General features: G+C 53.8%; 1 pseudogene; it reads right to left on the bottom strand.

The window, feature by feature from the left end:
• Positions 1 to 8,050: 8,050 nt before the first annotated feature.
• On the bottom strand, positions 8,051 to 15,004 carry LOC101672911 (annotated as a pseudogene).
• Positions 15,005 to 16,736: the final 1,732 nt, after the last annotated feature.

Below are 16,736 nucleotides of genomic sequence, written 5' to 3'. Positions count from 1 at the left end.
TGGAATGGGAGATGTTTGGAAATGACATATCATATACAGGGCTGGTATCCCAGGTCTATAAAGAACTTCCCAAACTCAACACCCAAAAAAGAAATAATGGCTAACAGATACATGGTAACACGTTCAACAGCACTTGCCATCAGGAAAATACAAAACAAAACCACAATGAGATACAACTTTACACCGGTCAGAATGGCCCAAATTAACAAGTCACGAAATGACAGATGTTGGCGAGGCTGTGGAGAAAGGGGAACCCTCCTTCACTATTGGTGGGAAAGCAAGCTGATGCAGCCACTCTGGAAAACAGTATGGAGGTTCCTCAAGATGTTAAAAATAGAACTACTCTACCACCTAGCAATTTCACTACTGGGTATTTACCTCTAAGATACATAGTGACAAGAAGGGCACCTGCACCCCAATGTTCACAGCAGCTATGTCCACAATAGCCGAACTGTAGAAGGAGCTGAGATGACCTTCAATACATCAATGGATAAAGAAGATGTGGTTCATATATACAATGGAATATTCCTCAACCATCAGAAAGGATGAATACCATCTGCATTAATATGGATGGAACTGGAGGGGATTATGCTGAAGGAAATAAGACAGGCAGAGAAGAACAATTTCCATATGGTTTCACTCATATGCGGAACGTGAGGAAGAGTGTGGAGGACCACAGGCAAAGGGAGGGAAAACTGAATGGGAAGAGATCAGAGAGGGAGACAACCCATGAGAGACTCTGGACTCTGGGAACCAAACTGAGGGTTACAGAGGGGAGGGGAACGGGGTGACAGGGTGAAGGGTATTCAGGAGGACACACGTAGTGATGAGCACTGGGTGTTACAGGCAACTAATGAATCATTGAACACTACATCAAAGACTAATGTTGTACTGTATGACGGCTCACTGAACATAAATAAATAAATAAATGTGCCTTCTACATGAAAAACATAAAACAATGGGAACAGAATTTCAGATTTGTATGATGAAATATTCTCAAGATATTTGTCACAGCAGTGTAAATATACTTAACACTATTGGACTTTATACTGAAAATGTTAAAAATGGCCAAATCAATGCTAGGATTTTTTATAATTTTTTAAAAGTACATTCTGTAAGATTCCCTTTTTATAAAGATTTTATTAATTTATTTTAGAGAGTGAGAGAGAGCACGGCATGAGAGTGGTGAGAGAGGCAGAAGGGGGAAAAGAGAATCGTGAGCCCACACTGCACTGAAGACAGACCCTACATGGAGCTTGATCCCACACTGTGAGATCACATCCTGAGCCAAAATCGAGTCCGCAGCTTAACCGACTGAGCCACTATCCATCTCCTTGGGCATTAGTATTGGTGCATTCCCTGCTCTCTCCACCACCACTGTACTGAACACTCCTGAAAATGTATCTGTGAAAAATCATGCCGGAATTTCCTGGGGTGAGTCTGAGTACAAGCACTGCTAGGTGATGGGGGCACCTGCGGCCTGGGAGGGGTGCTGCTCATTGTTTTCTCAGACAGGTGTACCTGTCACCCTTCTCTCCAGGAGACTCCCATGTCCCCAGGCACCTGAAGGCCACTTGGCCCAGGAATTCACCTTCTCTAGAAGAGGAGAGATGGGACTTCTTCCTCTGGCCAGGACTACGAACCCTGATCCTGGGAAAGGAGAGCCCTCCTGGGACTCCTGGCCCAGCAAGGCAGCTGTGGTCACTGTGCATGTAACAGCGCCAGAGAGGCTGGGCCTTTTAGGGAATGAGTGCTTTAAACCAGCCTCGCATGGGGCATGTGAGAGCAGCAGCCCCTGCTTCTTGGGGAGCAGTGATGTGTGCAGAAGGAGGGAGGCAGGGGTGGAGCCTTCTAAGCCACACCACAATCTCTCTCTTGGTCCTGAAACCAGCAGGAAGGATGCTCTAAGGACAGAGACTCCAGATTTCCCATCCAGGGAAAAGGGGCCCTCTGGAGGGCACTGAAGCTGCCAGCCCTGCCAGCCACAGGCCATTTGCACAGGATCGCCTCCAGTGCTTCCTTAGCACATTGTCCTTGTTCGTGTTTGGACAGTGATTGACCCACTCAGTGCTGATTCACTTTTAGAGGTGGACTAGAGCCCTCTCAGGGCCTGCTCGTGGGTCAGAGGACCCCACCCAGAGAAGCAGATGTCTCTCTTCCTCCAACACTGGGGAAGGCAGCCACCATCCTGGGGCAGGACTTGGGCCAGGCATGTGTTCTTTCTGAAGTCCCTGTGTTCAATGGGCATTGCGTGCCTGAGTAAGGACCCCTCAGCCCCAGAGTCAGGAGTCATGAGGGGCTGTCTCCCATCCTGGCCCATGAGGTTTGCTTTGGGGGTGAGAGCCCCTCAGATCCCCAGAGATAGCTACCCACCCCATGCCATGTGGGGACATGACCTTGAGCATCCTCAGACAGGTAGAGGAATGTGCACCTACGCACACCACCACCACTCTGACTGCCCAGCCCGGGGTCAGAAGGGGCAGACACCCTGGGAGTGAGGTGGGTGACAAAGGGGAAAGAAGAAGAGGTCAGAGACATCTGGGCAATGGTGCGGGGGCCTCAGGACCCCAGGTCCATAGCATGGGGACAAAGGACAGGCCAGACTGATGGTCAGGGGTCCCCAGGGACCCAGGAGGGTTTCCAGTTTATTGGGAGAGGACAGGGTCTGGGGTCTGGGGCCCATCACCATCCTGGTCTACTGGAAGTAGGAAGAGATACCCCAAGTCCAGATAGGGCTACAGCACAAAAGGCCTCACCTTACTTGTCTGTCAATTGGATTGTAGAGATGGGGTGTCCTTAGGGCCCCACAGGCTTGTAGCAAAGTCTGTTGGCCTTGGATCTTCACCCCGACCCACCGTGCTCCGAGTCATGGGAAGATGGTTTGTTCTCCCTCGGTCTTTCTGAGCAGAGGACAGCCTGGGGGCTTGTGGGGCTGAGGACCCGGTTTGCAGAGCGTGGCAGAGCACTGGAGGACTGGCCTGGGGACCAAGCTGAGGACCCTCCTTGTTGCGGCCTCAAGGTCCCTATTTGGAAGAGGTTCCAGAGTCCGCGCTCTGCTCGGGGCGAGGAGGCCTTAACAGGGAACCAAGCACCAGGACAGGAGAGGGAAATGGGGAGGAGGTAGGCCTCTGAGGTTTCTCACATCGCCCCCAGAGGCCACAGATCCTGCTCCTGGGAGAGACACAGAGACACACGGAGAAGACAGAGACAGAAAATGAACACAGAGAGGGAACCAGGAGAAGTTACAGACTTTCTTCCATCAGGTTGGAAACAACATCCCATCGTTGTGCTCCCTTCTATTCCTGAGAGCACAGTCACACAGGCCATCCATGCTGGAGGGGAGAGAATGCCACGGATGTGTGACCAGGGTTCAGGAATGCCAGGAACCACTGTGGGGACTGCCCAGCACACGAGCACAGACGAGGCCCTGGGACCTGGGCCCAAAACTAATGGGAGCCCCTGGAAGTCTGTGTGACAAGAGGACAAGGTCAGAATCAGTTCACTGCAACCTTCCCACAGGGGCCGGGAGACACGCAGAAGGCGGATGGCTTTGGCTGGACCCCAGAGCAGACCCAGGCCCCTCCAAGCAGTGTTCTATGCCCCGCCCAGCCCCCCACTTGCATTGCCATGTGCGTGTCCCAGCCTCCTGTGATAACAGGAACATATGTAGGGGTCCTATCCCTGATGGTGTCCCTAGAAGTAGAAGCCAGAAGACCCCACTGTGCACATGGGGAGCCTGGGGAGGCCCTGAGAGGCACACAGTCTGTCCAGAGTCACAGCCCTGGGCAGGAGCAAGAGCCCGGTCTGAAGCCAGCTCTGTGCCCTCCCAGCGGGGACATCGTCCACACCCAGGCCTTGTGGGGGCTGTGGGGAGGCTGTGTGGATGTCACCATATGGACAGGGCATGAGGTAGAGGGTGAGCACTGAGCAGCTGGGGAAGGGGAGCCCTCAGGGGGCTCTGGTGTGGGGAGGAAGTCAGATAAGGCATCCCCAGGCAGTGGTGACCTCACTTCCCTGACAACAGAGCCTAACAGAATTTGGAACCCGGGTAACCAGGCACCCACATTCCAGACACAACCCCCTGCCCAGATCATTTCCTTAGAGATCCTCAAAAGAAGAACATGTTTGCGTGTTGCATCCCAAACTCCGGAAGCTGCAGGCAGAGGAAAGCACACCTTGCAAATACAATCCCTCGTGGGGGATGTCATATCAGGGCTCCCCGACATCTCTGCTCATTTGGCCAGAAGTATAGAAAGGTGACACCATGAGGCCCAGAGCCAGCCCCAAGTCCCATATGCTCTGATCCGACTGTGCAGCCCCAGGTCCCCTCCCCATGTGTGTGTGTGTGTGTGTGTGTGTGTGTGTAAGAAGGCTCATGTGGTGTGCACCCCCCCCCCACTCAAGAGCAGGTGGACGAGGGGTCAGATGCCTGGTGGTCAGGTCACATTCACACCCCAGGTCAAGGCTGGCTGGGTGATACAGGATGTGGGGGGCTCTGAGCTTCTCCCCAGGGTTTATCTTGGGTCCTGCAGGTATAGGTCCCTGTCCCAGGCATGGGACTGTGCACGCACAGGTCTGTGTGATTTGGGAGCAGCAGAGGGACTGGGCAGGAGGGCGGTGAAGATGGCCGGGCAGGGCCATGATGCATCCGGGTGGCTACTGGTCTCTGTCTTTGCAGAACACCAGCGATCATCATCGGAGGAAGGAGGCTGGCAGATACCTGCTCCATTTCCCTGACACAGGGAGTGACCGTAGGGGGCTCTCCAGGAGCAGGGACCGGGGACTGCCTGGGAAGGCCTCTGACACTGCCCAGGCCACTGTCCCTGGTGGTACCACACCAGACTGTGGTCTAGGACCCGGAGCCCACAGAGGCCGAGCCCGAGGGTGAGAAGGCCAGAGCTGGGTGTATGTGGGTGTCTGGGGATGGGCTGGTGCTGGGCCCCACAGGCAGGAGCCCCCAGAGGCTGGTGTGTGACCAAGAGCAAGGACTGGGCTCAGAACATCCAGTTGGAGGATTGCAGTTGGGGAGACATCCCGGTGAGGCTTCCTTCCTGGCTGTAGCTTCTCTGGGAGGCCCTGGGCTAAGCTCTATCTCCGCAAAGGAACACAAACATGTTCTTCATTCCAGGATCTCCAACAAAATGAGCTGGGCAGGGAGCTGTCTCTGGAATGTGGGGGCCTGGGTACCTCGGTCTAGCTCTGAAGAGCCAGAGCCGGCCCCAACTTCCCCTGCAGCTCCAGACCGGGGGGCTGGTGCCTGGGGAGACTTCAGCAGGAGACCAGGAGCCAGCAGGGGACAAGGCACCTGCCTACAGAGAGCCTGATGCTGTCGCTGTCCCGGAGGAGCTGGGGCCTGGGCCTGGGCCTGGGCCTGGGCCTGTCCCTGCCCCTGTCCCTCCCCCAGCCCCTGCCCCCGCTCCTGCTCCTGCTATGGTTCTGCTCCTGTCCCTGCCCCTTCCCCTGCCCCTACCAGAGCAGTGCCCCCTTCCCTTGCCCCAGCCTGTGCTACTGCTCTTGCATCTGTCCAGGCTCCTGTCCCTGTTCCTATTCCAACCCCTGCCCCTACTCCTGCTCCTGTGGGGCTCCCAGAGCCACATCCAGAGCCCACAGCCCTGCTCCTCATACAATTATCGCTGTTATCCCCTCCCCGACGGCCTGCAGGAATGTTTCGTCCCATTCCAGTATATCCTTTCTCTCTGGTACATACTGTTATTTTATCTTTCCATGTTCTGTGTACTGTTTATTGTTTGTTTTACATAAAATTACTTGTTGCCACTTGAACACATCATGAGCCTGAAGTACATTCTCAACGCTGTGCCACCACACCACAGAACATCGCGGCAGGATATTTCCCTCCCCAAAGGAGACCCTGAGCCCAAGCCCTCCTGCCTATTGCTCCCCAGCCTGGCAAGCTGCTTTCTCTTCCTGTTCCTGCACGTGTTCTGGAGGTTTCTGGAAGTGGAATCCCTCAATAGGCGCCTTTGTGTCCGCCCACCTATTTTCAAAGGGGACTCGGCTTTCTGTGTTTATGTGAACTAGAATTTCCCTTATTCAAAATCAAGACTCCCCGATGGATTAGAGATGAGATGTAATCATCGAGGCCCCTTTAGGCATTATGGGCACAACCTCAGGTTCGAGACCTGTGTTCCTGCTGGGACACCACAGCCGGACCCCAGACAGGACACAGCTGGTTTCTCCTGTGGCCCACACAGAAACCAGGGAAATGCAGAAATCTGGACGACACACCACAGAGGGCAAGCACATCAGTCACAACCCAAGGCCAGAGAAAAGTTTCACCTGACTCTTCTCCAAACAGGCTCCAAGTCACAGTGTTTGCAGGGACTAGACCAAACGCGTGCAAGTCCAGGAGGGAGGAGAGGCGCACGGGGAGCGCGTGCGTCTCTGGATGCGGGCGCTCCCGGGGAAGGCCGCGCTGGGCACCCCCAGAGAGGCAGGGGTCTGATCTGGGGACCAGCAGCCCTGGGGAGAATGTGAAGAACCAGAGGTCTAATGCAGGTCCCCTGGAGAGAAGGGTGTCGGGCACGTTTGTCTGGGACAACAGTCAGCAACGCCCAGCCCAGGCCGCTGGGGCTCCCCTCACCTAGCAGCGCTCGGCCTCAGACTCCGCTCCAGAAACTCCGGCGTGCCGTTTCACAGATGTGCCGTCAGGAGTGTGCGGCACAGCGCGCGGGAGACAGCAGGGAATGGAACAGCGTTCGTGCCCAAGAAGATGCAGGGGATCCACGGTCCCAGTCCTCGTGACACAGTGTCCTGTAGTTACTGTCCCAATGTCATCTGGGCACGGGACCCAGGAGCCCCTCCTGCCACCCTGCTCCTGGGAACATTCAGGATAGTTTGAGGAGGTGGAGGGGATCCAGGGTCCCAGCGGGGCCAGGGGAAAAGGTCAGCACGGGGAGGACAGATGGACGTGCCCTGAGCTGAGGTGCCCTCGGACCTCACCCCAAATGAGGACTCCGGATGTAGGGACCGGACTTGTGCTCTTCCACCGCCTCCTCCGTACTTCATTTAGTCACTCTCTCCTTCCCTCCACTCTTCCCGCCCCCCCTCCCTCCTCCCCCTTCTCCTCACTTCCCCTCTCCCCTCCCTCCCGGCCTGCCTCCCAGCCCCCCTCACTCTCCCCTCCTCCCCCTCCCATCATTTCTCTCCCCTCCCCCTCACTCCCTCCCTGCCTCGTGCCCTCTTCCCTTCCGCAGGAGATGTGGGGTCCCTGTTCTGTACTGAGCACTGGGGTTTCATCAGCGACCACTTCCCCCAACACACATGGTCATGTCCACTGTGGGAGGTGACAGGGGGCAGTCCTCAGGGCTAGCAGTGGTGATGAGCACCAGGAATCTGCTCCTGAAAACAGAGCCCGGTTGCACAGAGAAAAGAATGGAGAGGGACGCCTGGGTGGCTCAGAGGGTTAAGCCTCTGCCTTCGGCTCAGGTCATGATCCCAGGGTCCTGGGATCGAGTCCCGCATCGGGCTCACTGCTCAGCAGGGAGCCTGCTTCTCTCTCTCTCTCTCTCTGTCTCTCTCTCTCTCTCTGCCTGCCTCTCTGCCTACTTGTGAACTCTGTCTGTCAAAAAAATTTTAAAGAATGGAGAGACCCATACTTAGCACTTCCTTAGCACCTCCTCTAGAAAAATCTAGTCCTGAAAAGGGTTGAAAAGTTAATATATCCTAGACTTCTTGCAGTGTGAGTGCTAATGGCCCATATGTCCTGATTCCTAGATGCAACAAAGACTAAATCATCCCATGTCGACTGGGGGTTTGTGACACAACTCTTATGACCAAATAAAAGCATTTCAGCCAACCTCTCCAAGGCCTCCGAGTTTTCCCAAGTGTCTCTGTGATTCCCTGACTCTTTCATCGACCTCCCTGGGAGGTTCTGTCCTATTGTCTTGTCTCCTGCCTTTTCTGCAACCCTTCTGTGGTCTCCCCTGCCCCTACCAGGGCCACCCTCACCAGGATTCCCCATGCCCCTTGGCTGGGTGCCCACACCCCACACTGGGCTCCATGGACCCTATGTTCTGTGCTCCCTCTGGGGTCACCTGGCACCCCCCTTGAAGCGGCCTGCATCTCCCTGCACTGGGTCTCCTCTGACGAGTCTGTGAGGCCTGCTTGTGCCGATGTCATGGGCATGGAAGTGCGAGTCCGGAAGGTCCAGACTTGCTCCCAGTCCCAGCGTGTAGAGCCTGGGCCGAGAGCGGTCCCTGAGCAGAGGAGGAGTTGGGCCGGGGGAGGCTGAGGGAGCACGTGACACAGTGAGCCCCCAGCTGGAGAGTGAGCACCGTGGGGGACTGGCGCTCGGACCTGCTGGGAGACCATGTCCCACCTGCACTGATCTGTCCCCAGGGCTGGAGGTCGTCAGGGTACCCACCCTCCCAGGCTGGAGGCTGGCAGTGACTGGTGGGGGAGGCATGACTGGTGCCAGAGAGAGCCCTCGGGCAGAGAGGAGGGTGCAGGTGCTGCCCCCGCAGCACGTGCCCTGGGGCCGACTGGAGGCAGGGGGCACCGGCAGACAGCAGTATCTGCAGCTGGGGTCTCCACACAGGCCCCCTCCTCAGGCTCAGCACAAGCTTGTCTGGATGGCCTATGACCCCAAACACAGAGTCTGGCCCAGGACCTCCCCTCAAGCTCCTACTCCCAGTCCTTTATACTCAGCTCAAGTGCAAGAAATGGCCTATAGCTCAGGTGGTGTTGGGTGCATAGAGACATGTGATTTTCTGGCTCATGCTGTAACATTGCTGGCATTTTAAAGATCTCAGGACTTTGATTCAAAGACCGTAGGATGCTGGAGACCCCAGACAGCTTTCTGGAAACCTGCCTCTGTGCCTTGCAGCCCTCCCATCCCATAAGCTCTGCTCAGAAGCCCTCCGGGCCACAGACCCATGGTCTAGGGTCCTCAGATGGCCCAGACGACATGCCTTCAAACAGCCATCCAGGTGGGGCAGCAGAACACGCTGCAGATTCCAGCTACACCCCCGCCCCCCAGAAAGTGAGGGTGCTGCTGGACGAGCGGTCCAAAAACAGCCAGGACAGGTTCCAGGAAAACACCACAGGCTCAGAAGTAACTGAGGAGCATCTGAAGGTCAGGTCAGGACAGTAGGAATCTCGGGTGGTTTTGCCTTGGGGCAGCTCCCATCGCCCCTAAACCCTCAGTGTGATGGCTCCGCTGGGGGTGTGGGAGGGACCAAGCCTGGAAGACCTGCGGCTCCACTGTCAAAGGTCGTCAACTTGATCTGTGCACAGGTGGGAAAACCCAGCCACATCCCAAAGAATTTCTGGAAACAGTAGCCAGCTCAGTGTCAGCCGACCTGGGAGGTCAATCTTCCAGCTGCCTGAGGAGGAACCAAGCCACAGACCAGCACACTAGCCAGAAATGGAAGAATGAGAACCAGTTCTTCATTTCAATAGCTTCTGAGCTACCAGTTTGTTCCTATGGTTAGTATACTGTGCAAGGCCTTGAAAATGTTCTCCTCATGTTCTCTGCTGGAGAGGACCTTGAAAAATCTCTGGTTTATAGGTAAAGTCATCCATAATTGACCTTGGTTGGCATAGCCATGCTGGAAAAAGTATGGGTTTCCCCAAAATACTAAAAATAGAAGTTCTGTATGATCCCACTACCAGGTAGACCTTTGCAGGAAATGAAGTCAGTTTCTCGAAGTAAGATCTGCACACTCTCCCCAAGGAGGGGCAGCCAACCTTAGCAACAGAGCACCCATGTGGGAAGTCATAGGCAACCTTCCCCTAGAGGCAGGTGCCTCCCTGGACAAGGGACTGCCCCAGGGCTGGGCTGTCTCCACAGCAGTGCATTCAATGTCTTGGATACTAGGAGGAGACAGAGTACAGCACCAGGCCAGTGAGCATCAGGACACACTGTCCAAATATGGCACCTTGGCAAATACAAGACAGAAACTGAAAGAATTGTGCATAGAGCAGAAGCAGGAAGGTCTGTCATTCCCAGGCATCAGCCTTCTTCCCTGAAGCAGGTCAGAATACTCTCATGTGGCACTTTCTCTCCCCAGACCTAAGGGAGTGATGTGGAAAACAGAAGCAGAAGAAAAATTATTAAATTTCCTTATCCACTGACAAGCCCTTAAAACAATCATTCCCAAGCATATGGCCTACAGATATACTTCTAAAGGGTCTCATGACAAAGGTTTTATTACCTTTTTTTTTTTAAGATTTTGTTTATTTATTTGACAGAGATCACAAGTAGGCAGAGTCAGGCAAAGAGAGGGAGAGAAGCAGGCTCCCTTCTGAGCGGAGAGCCTGATGCGGGGCTCGATCCCAGGACCTGAGATCATGACCTGAGCCAAAGGCAGAGGCCTCAACCCACTGAGCCACCCAGGCACCCCAGGTTTTATTACTGTTAATGAATAACACTTTTCCCAACAACAGCTATTCCCTCAAGGTCCTGGAAACCTTGCTTCCAAAATTCCTTAGGGACTTACAACATCCCTAACCTCCTCCCAACTTGCAAGCATATAATGGACCACTGCTCACAGCCCCGGAGCAGCAGCTCTTTCTGCCCACAGGTCCTATCCCCATGCTTTAATAAACCACCATTTTGCACCAAAGATGTCTTAAGAATTCTTTCTTGGTCATCAGCTCTGGACCTCACCCCACTGAACCTCATTTATATTCTTTTTTTTTTAAGATTTTATTTATTTATTTGACAGAGAGAGAAAGTACAAGAAAGCAGAGAAGTAGGCAGAGAGAGGGGAGGGGAAGCAGGCTCCCCGCTGAGCAGAGAGCCCGATGTGGGGCTCGATCCCAGGATCCTGGGATCATGACCTGAGCCGAAGGCAGAGGCTTTAACACACTGAGCCACCCAGGCGCCCCATATATTCTAAGACATCATCAGGAGGACATGCTGATCACCAGAGTCAAGGAATTTAGGGCCACAAAGGCTGTAGGAAAAAACCTGGTTAAACTAACATTTGTCTTCTAGTTACTTTTTTACCATATACCAGCCCTAGCTCAAACCCATGTCTCTCAATTCTTCACACATTGATTGCTTCTTTGCCTAAAATGTGGAACTGTCGGCTCCAATCGCCTCTGCTGGTCTCCACGTTCTTGTGAGGCTCCCACCAGAAAAATCAATACACTTTGCCAGCTTTTCTCCTGTTCATCTGTCTTTGTCAAGTTCCAGACCCAGCCAGGGACCTTAAGAGGAGTCGAAGAAAAGTTCCCTCTCTTGCTGCCTTGGGCCGGGAGTTGGGGGCGGGGGCGCCGGAGGAGTCAGTAAAACCCATCCCATCTTCCTGACCTTGGTAAAAACTTCCCTCTGCTGAGAAGCAGCACAGGGCTGTGCATGGCTGGGGGAGCCCCAGAGGGAAGGTGGAACATGTAGGAAGCCACCTGACCCCCAGCCGGGGGAGGTGACCCCACTGACAAGTCCAGGGTGTGATGCTGAATAGTATCATGGAAGCTTCCCGAATATCAGACCTTCCCCACCCCAGGCTTCATTACTGCTGCTCATTGTGGTTGCTGCTGTTGGCTTAGTGACTTTTCTGAACTTTGTCCAGTCTGTGTTCTGTGCTATGTATGGCCAGCGAACCACTGTGCTGTTAACTTAGTGGTCAGCCCATGGCTGGGCAGAGGGGTCACCCATGTTTCCGAGCTATGGCTACAGATTGGAGGGCCCCACAGCCTCCTCCTCAGGTTTGAATAGTCTGCTCGAGCGGCTCACGGAACTCAGGGAAACACGTTACTTACTAGACGACCCGTTCATTAAAAGGACAGAACTCAGGACCAGGCAGCTAGAAGCGATGAGCAGGGCAAGGTGTGTAGCAGAGGCTCAGAGTTCCACCGCTCTCGGAGTGAAAGAGGCCTTTACCCACCTGCACTCTGACCTTCGTCTGTTCTTCCGAACTGATGACGTCCCTCCTTCCGACTCATCTGGTAAGTCAAAGACCTGGCAGGCACCAAAATGACCCCTCAAGCAATAGCCACTGCATGACACCAGCAAGACCCTGCGTGATGGACCCCAAGACAATGATTGACTGGAACTTTAGTGACACCCTGCACCTGCCCACCAGCCTTTGTCCTAGATTTTCCTCCCATGAAAGCCTAGGAGTGTTTTCAGCACCTTGAGATCGTGCCAGTTCTCTGCTTTCCAGTGTCGGCTGTACTGAAATACATTCCTTCTCTGTGTCACCACCACCTGACTCTCTGCCTTTGGATCTGGGCCACTGTGAATACTGCAATGTAGCAAGTCAAATTCAGTTCCTCCCCTCCCTAGGATTCACTGCTGCTGCTCCTCTCACTGTAGTTCTGCTGTTGGCTTAGTGATGTTTCTGAACTGATTTTATCAAATCTGTATCCCTTGTCGTGTGTGCCCACAGAAGTGTATGGTCTGTGAATGTAGTGATCAGCCGTCGATGGGGTGAGATTTCCTTAAATATCTGGAAACTACCCTCCTTCTGAAAAAACAAACAAACAATCAAAACCTCCAGTCTTTGCAGATGGGGAGGAGGGCTCTGGGTGCGTGGGTGTCAGGATACATCTTCCGCACCAGCCAGGCCTCTTAGCACTCTGCCTTGGCCTTCACTTCCTATTTGCCGGGTCTAACAATCACCAGAGGGTGAGCCTAGGGCCTTCTTTGGTCATCCCTGAGCAGGAATCCAGCCCTCGCAAGCAGTGTCCCAGGGACTCGGGTATAGGTCAGAGCTCCCAGGCCCTTGTTCCCTAAAGCTCATCACTCAGCCTTTCTTCCCATGATTCTGCTTGGTTTCTCTTTGCCCCAACTCTTATCCATTGCCCTAGCAGAGAGTCACATATGCCCTTAAATGGTTTGGACACCGAATGTCCTCCAGTAGCCACCTCACTACTGGGAGAGTTGGTAGAAAGCAGCAAGTCACAGAGGAATCCAAGGGTCTGGACTAGGTGTTTCCCTCTCCTGAGATGGGGACATCTGTGAGAGGAACAGGTGGCCAGCTGGTGGGGCGGGGTGCAGGCACCTGATGTGGACAGTAGGTAGGTGAGGCCGAGCCCCCCAGGGTATGTTCCTGACATCTGGACTGAACTGATCGTCAAAGCTGCAGACTGGCTGGGGAACATCTTCAGGCTGAGGAGGAAAATGAGGGGCGCAGAGGGGACTGAGGAGGCTTGGCTTAGACAGGAAAGGGCTGAGCCATTCCTTTAGCGGAAAAGTGTGTCAGGTCCAGGCTCTTGAGGCCAAGTCCAAAACTTGAGCCCATTGTGCTTCATGAAATAAGCCAGTCCCTCACGACTGATACTGGAGGGCCCACTAGTGAGGGACAGAGAATACTCCAACTCCTAGAGGTGGAAGGAGGTGCTGGGGTTGGGGAGGGGAAGTGGGGGATTCAGGTCTCATGGGTAGAGGTTCAGCTTGGGATGATGAAGAAGTGGTGATAATGGACGAAGGTGGCAGGCGCAGAACAGTGAGTGTATTTATTGCCACTGAATTGGACACTGGAACGTGCTTAACGGTACCAATTGTACATCAGTTCCAGCACAGTAAGAAAGAAGTGAGGCAGGAGATGGGGTGAGGCAGAAGGATGGGGCCACTGCAAGTCCCAGGAGGGCAGGGATCCTGTATCTTAGTTCTCACTCTCATGCTCTGCACCCTGTTGGAGCTCACAGCAGGCACTCAGTGAATGCGCGCTAAGACGCCGTGCAGGCAGATGAGGGCACAAGTGCAGACCCACCGGGGGGCGCTGGGGAATCCCAATGGGACGTGCATCCAGACTGAGTGAGCGCCCACATTTCACAAGCATCAGCACAAAAATAGCCATTTACAACCAAGGCAGGTGACCATAAGCTGTATTACAAAGCTGTGATCATCAAGATGGTATGGTATCAGCACAAAAACAGACGCATAGATCAATGGAACAGAATAGAGAACCCAGAAATGGACCTTCAACTTTGTGGCCAACTAATCTCTGACACAGCAGGAAAGAATATCCAATGGAAAAAAGAAAGTCTCTTCAATAAATGGTGTTGGGAACACAGGACAGCCACATGCAGAAGAATGAAACTAGACCATTTCCTTATACCATACATAAAAATAGACTCCAAATGAATGAAAGTCCTCAGCTGAGTCAGGAATTCATCCAAATCCTTGAGAAGAACAGAGGTAGCAACCTCTTTGACCTCAGCCACAGCAATTTCTTGCTAGACAGGTCTCCAAAGGCAAGGGAAACAAAAGCAAAAATAAACTGTTGGTATTTCATCAAGATAGAAAGCTTTTGCCCAGCAAAGGAAACTGTCAACAAAACAAAAAGACAACCAACAGAATGAGAGAAGATATTTGGAAATGACCTATCAGATAAAGAGCTAGTATCTAAAATCTAGATAGAACCTACCTAACTCAACACCCACAGAACAAATAATCCCATCAAGAAATAAGCAGAAGAAATGAACAGATGTTTCTCCAAAGAAGACATCCAAATGGACAACAGACATAAAAAGCCACCGTGGGTCCCACAGGTCCTCCAGGAATATCACCTTGGTGGGCTTGTGGTACCGGCGGATACCTGTTCAAGTGGCTCTTGTCACACCACACAATCTTGATCCCATTGGCCAGGTCGACCCTCATCGCCTGGTGACAGGCCGAGGTCAGTCAGTGAACCTCCACCCCCAAACCCCCCAAAAAGGTCCCTATGTAGTGAATGTCGCCCTGGTCTCTGAGGATGTGGGCCTGGGACTGTGGCCACTGCTGGTAGCTGAAGTCTTCATGGGACATCCAGGAGAAACTGGGGTGCAGGATGCCAAAGAGGAAGGACAGGATTTTCATGCCCATGTGATCGCAGAACGTCATGTCCACATCTTCACACAGCAAGTCATCCACCTCACGGAGGAAGTGCTGCTCACAGAAGCGGCTGACCATCACCATGTGCTGCATGGACACATCCCGCCACTGAGAGGCATGGGGACCACGATGACCACCACCCTCCAGCACTCCCGGTGGGGCACACAGGCCCGGCAGCCCACTGGCCAATGAAGACCTAGTGACCCTGTGTCCCACCATGATGGGCTTCTGTGCCCTCTGCAGGAACAGCTCCAGGAAGAGCACCTATCTACAGGGACTAGGGTCAAGGCGGGAGCAGGGTCACTGTCAGAGGCTGGAGGCAGGACCCCAAACCTGGGGCCCGTGGACATGTGCACCTTCTTCAGGGGGACAGGCCCTGGGCTGCTTTAAGCAACAGCCACTCTCCCAGTCTGTCCTGAGCAAGTCTGCTCATGGGGCCTCCCTCCATTCCGCTCCCGAGATGGGAGCCATCAGCAACCCATCATGCAAAGGGGAGCTTGAGGCTTCAGAGGCAAGAAACCAACCCCACGGTCAGCATGCTGGAGCCAGGAACAGCCCCTCTGCCGAGTTCCCAGGCAAACCCTGCAGGTGCCCTCTTCTGGCAGACCCCCTGCAGCTCTGTCCCCACCTGCCAGGAGAGGAGCACCTTGTGGCACAGTCTTCCTTTCTATGGCCTACAGACTGGCTAGAATCAGCACAGCCGGCCTCCTGCCCTAGCTTGCTTGGAGTGGGCTGTTGCTGGCCCCCCTGGAGCTGTCTCTACTCCCATAGGGTCCTCCTGTGAAGGCTACAGGGCCTCTTGCTGACCAGGTCCATCAGTCAACCACTGCTATTCCTAGGAGGGTCACCCTTGAACTCCCCCAGATCAGAAATCAGGCCCAGCCCATGTGCAGGGTAGGGGAAAGAGGACTCTGGAAGAAGAGGTAGCTTGCTTAGGCCTCAGCTATGAATCCAAGAGTGGAAGCTTCCAGGTCCAGGTCTCCATCTCCCCAACCCCAAGAAGTTGGAAGTTTTGTCTCTCTGAGGGGACTGCCTGTGGGGAAAGCAGGTTCCCCATTATCAGCAAGGGTGGCGAGCCCCTCTGAGACTGATTATTTTTAAGGTTTTATTTATTTGTTTGACAGAGAGAGAGAGACAGCTAGAGAGGGAACACAAGCAGGGTGAGTAGGAGAGGGAAAGCATGCTCCCCGCTGAGCAGGGAGCCCGACACTGTGGGATTTGATCTGAGGACCCCAGGATCACCACCTGAGCCAAAGGCAGATGCTTAATGACTGAGCTACCCAGGCACCTTGAGACTGATTTTTCACACAGGCACTAAGGTTACTTCCCTGTGCCTGCCCCATACCTGGCAGGTTAGTAAACTGCTCACACAGACAAAGTAGGGCACAACATTTAAATAGGGGATAAGGCCACACACACCCCGCGGACATGAGTTAGGTCAACAAGGGGCAAGTCCAGGTCCAGCCAATGGTGGAACACCCAGACATGAAGCAGAGGGAGAAAAAAGTGCCCCTGGCAGCGGACAAGAGAATGTAAAGGCTTGGAATCACATCCGAGGCACATGTACGATGACCACACGCCTAGGAGGCCCGGGGGGCGGGGGTATGGTGGGAGAGGTGAGGCTGGAGAGGACAGGCAACTGGGGAGTGGATCACAGAGAGTCTCCAAGGTTATGTTCTGAAAAGATCGCTCTGGTTAATTGAGAAGAATGGGCTCTGTACAGCGGAGGACAGGGAGACACTAACCCTAAGCCCTAACCCTAACCCCATCCTAACCCTAACCAAACATCTTGCTCAATTCTGAGGACTGATAGCTCTACTCTGAAATCACAAACAAGTCCATTATGCTGGCTTTCACTCCTTGCTCAGTATTGTACTGAAAGCTCTACCCAGAACAAGAAGGCAGAAATAAGGAACCCACATGTGAAAGGAAACAGTAGAACTAGGTCTAT

This window comes from Mustela putorius, unplaced genomic scaffold (assembly GCF_011764305.1).
Source record: "Mustela putorius furo isolate JIRA1106 unplaced genomic scaffold, ASM1176430v1.1 tig00004033_pilon_pilon_pilon, whole genome shotgun sequence".
Classification (NCBI taxonomy): Eukaryota; Metazoa; Chordata; class Mammalia; order Carnivora; family Mustelidae; genus Mustela; species Mustela putorius.
The sequence above is the reverse complement of the archived record's forward strand: the minus strand, read 5'-3'. Positions and strand labels throughout refer to the sequence as shown.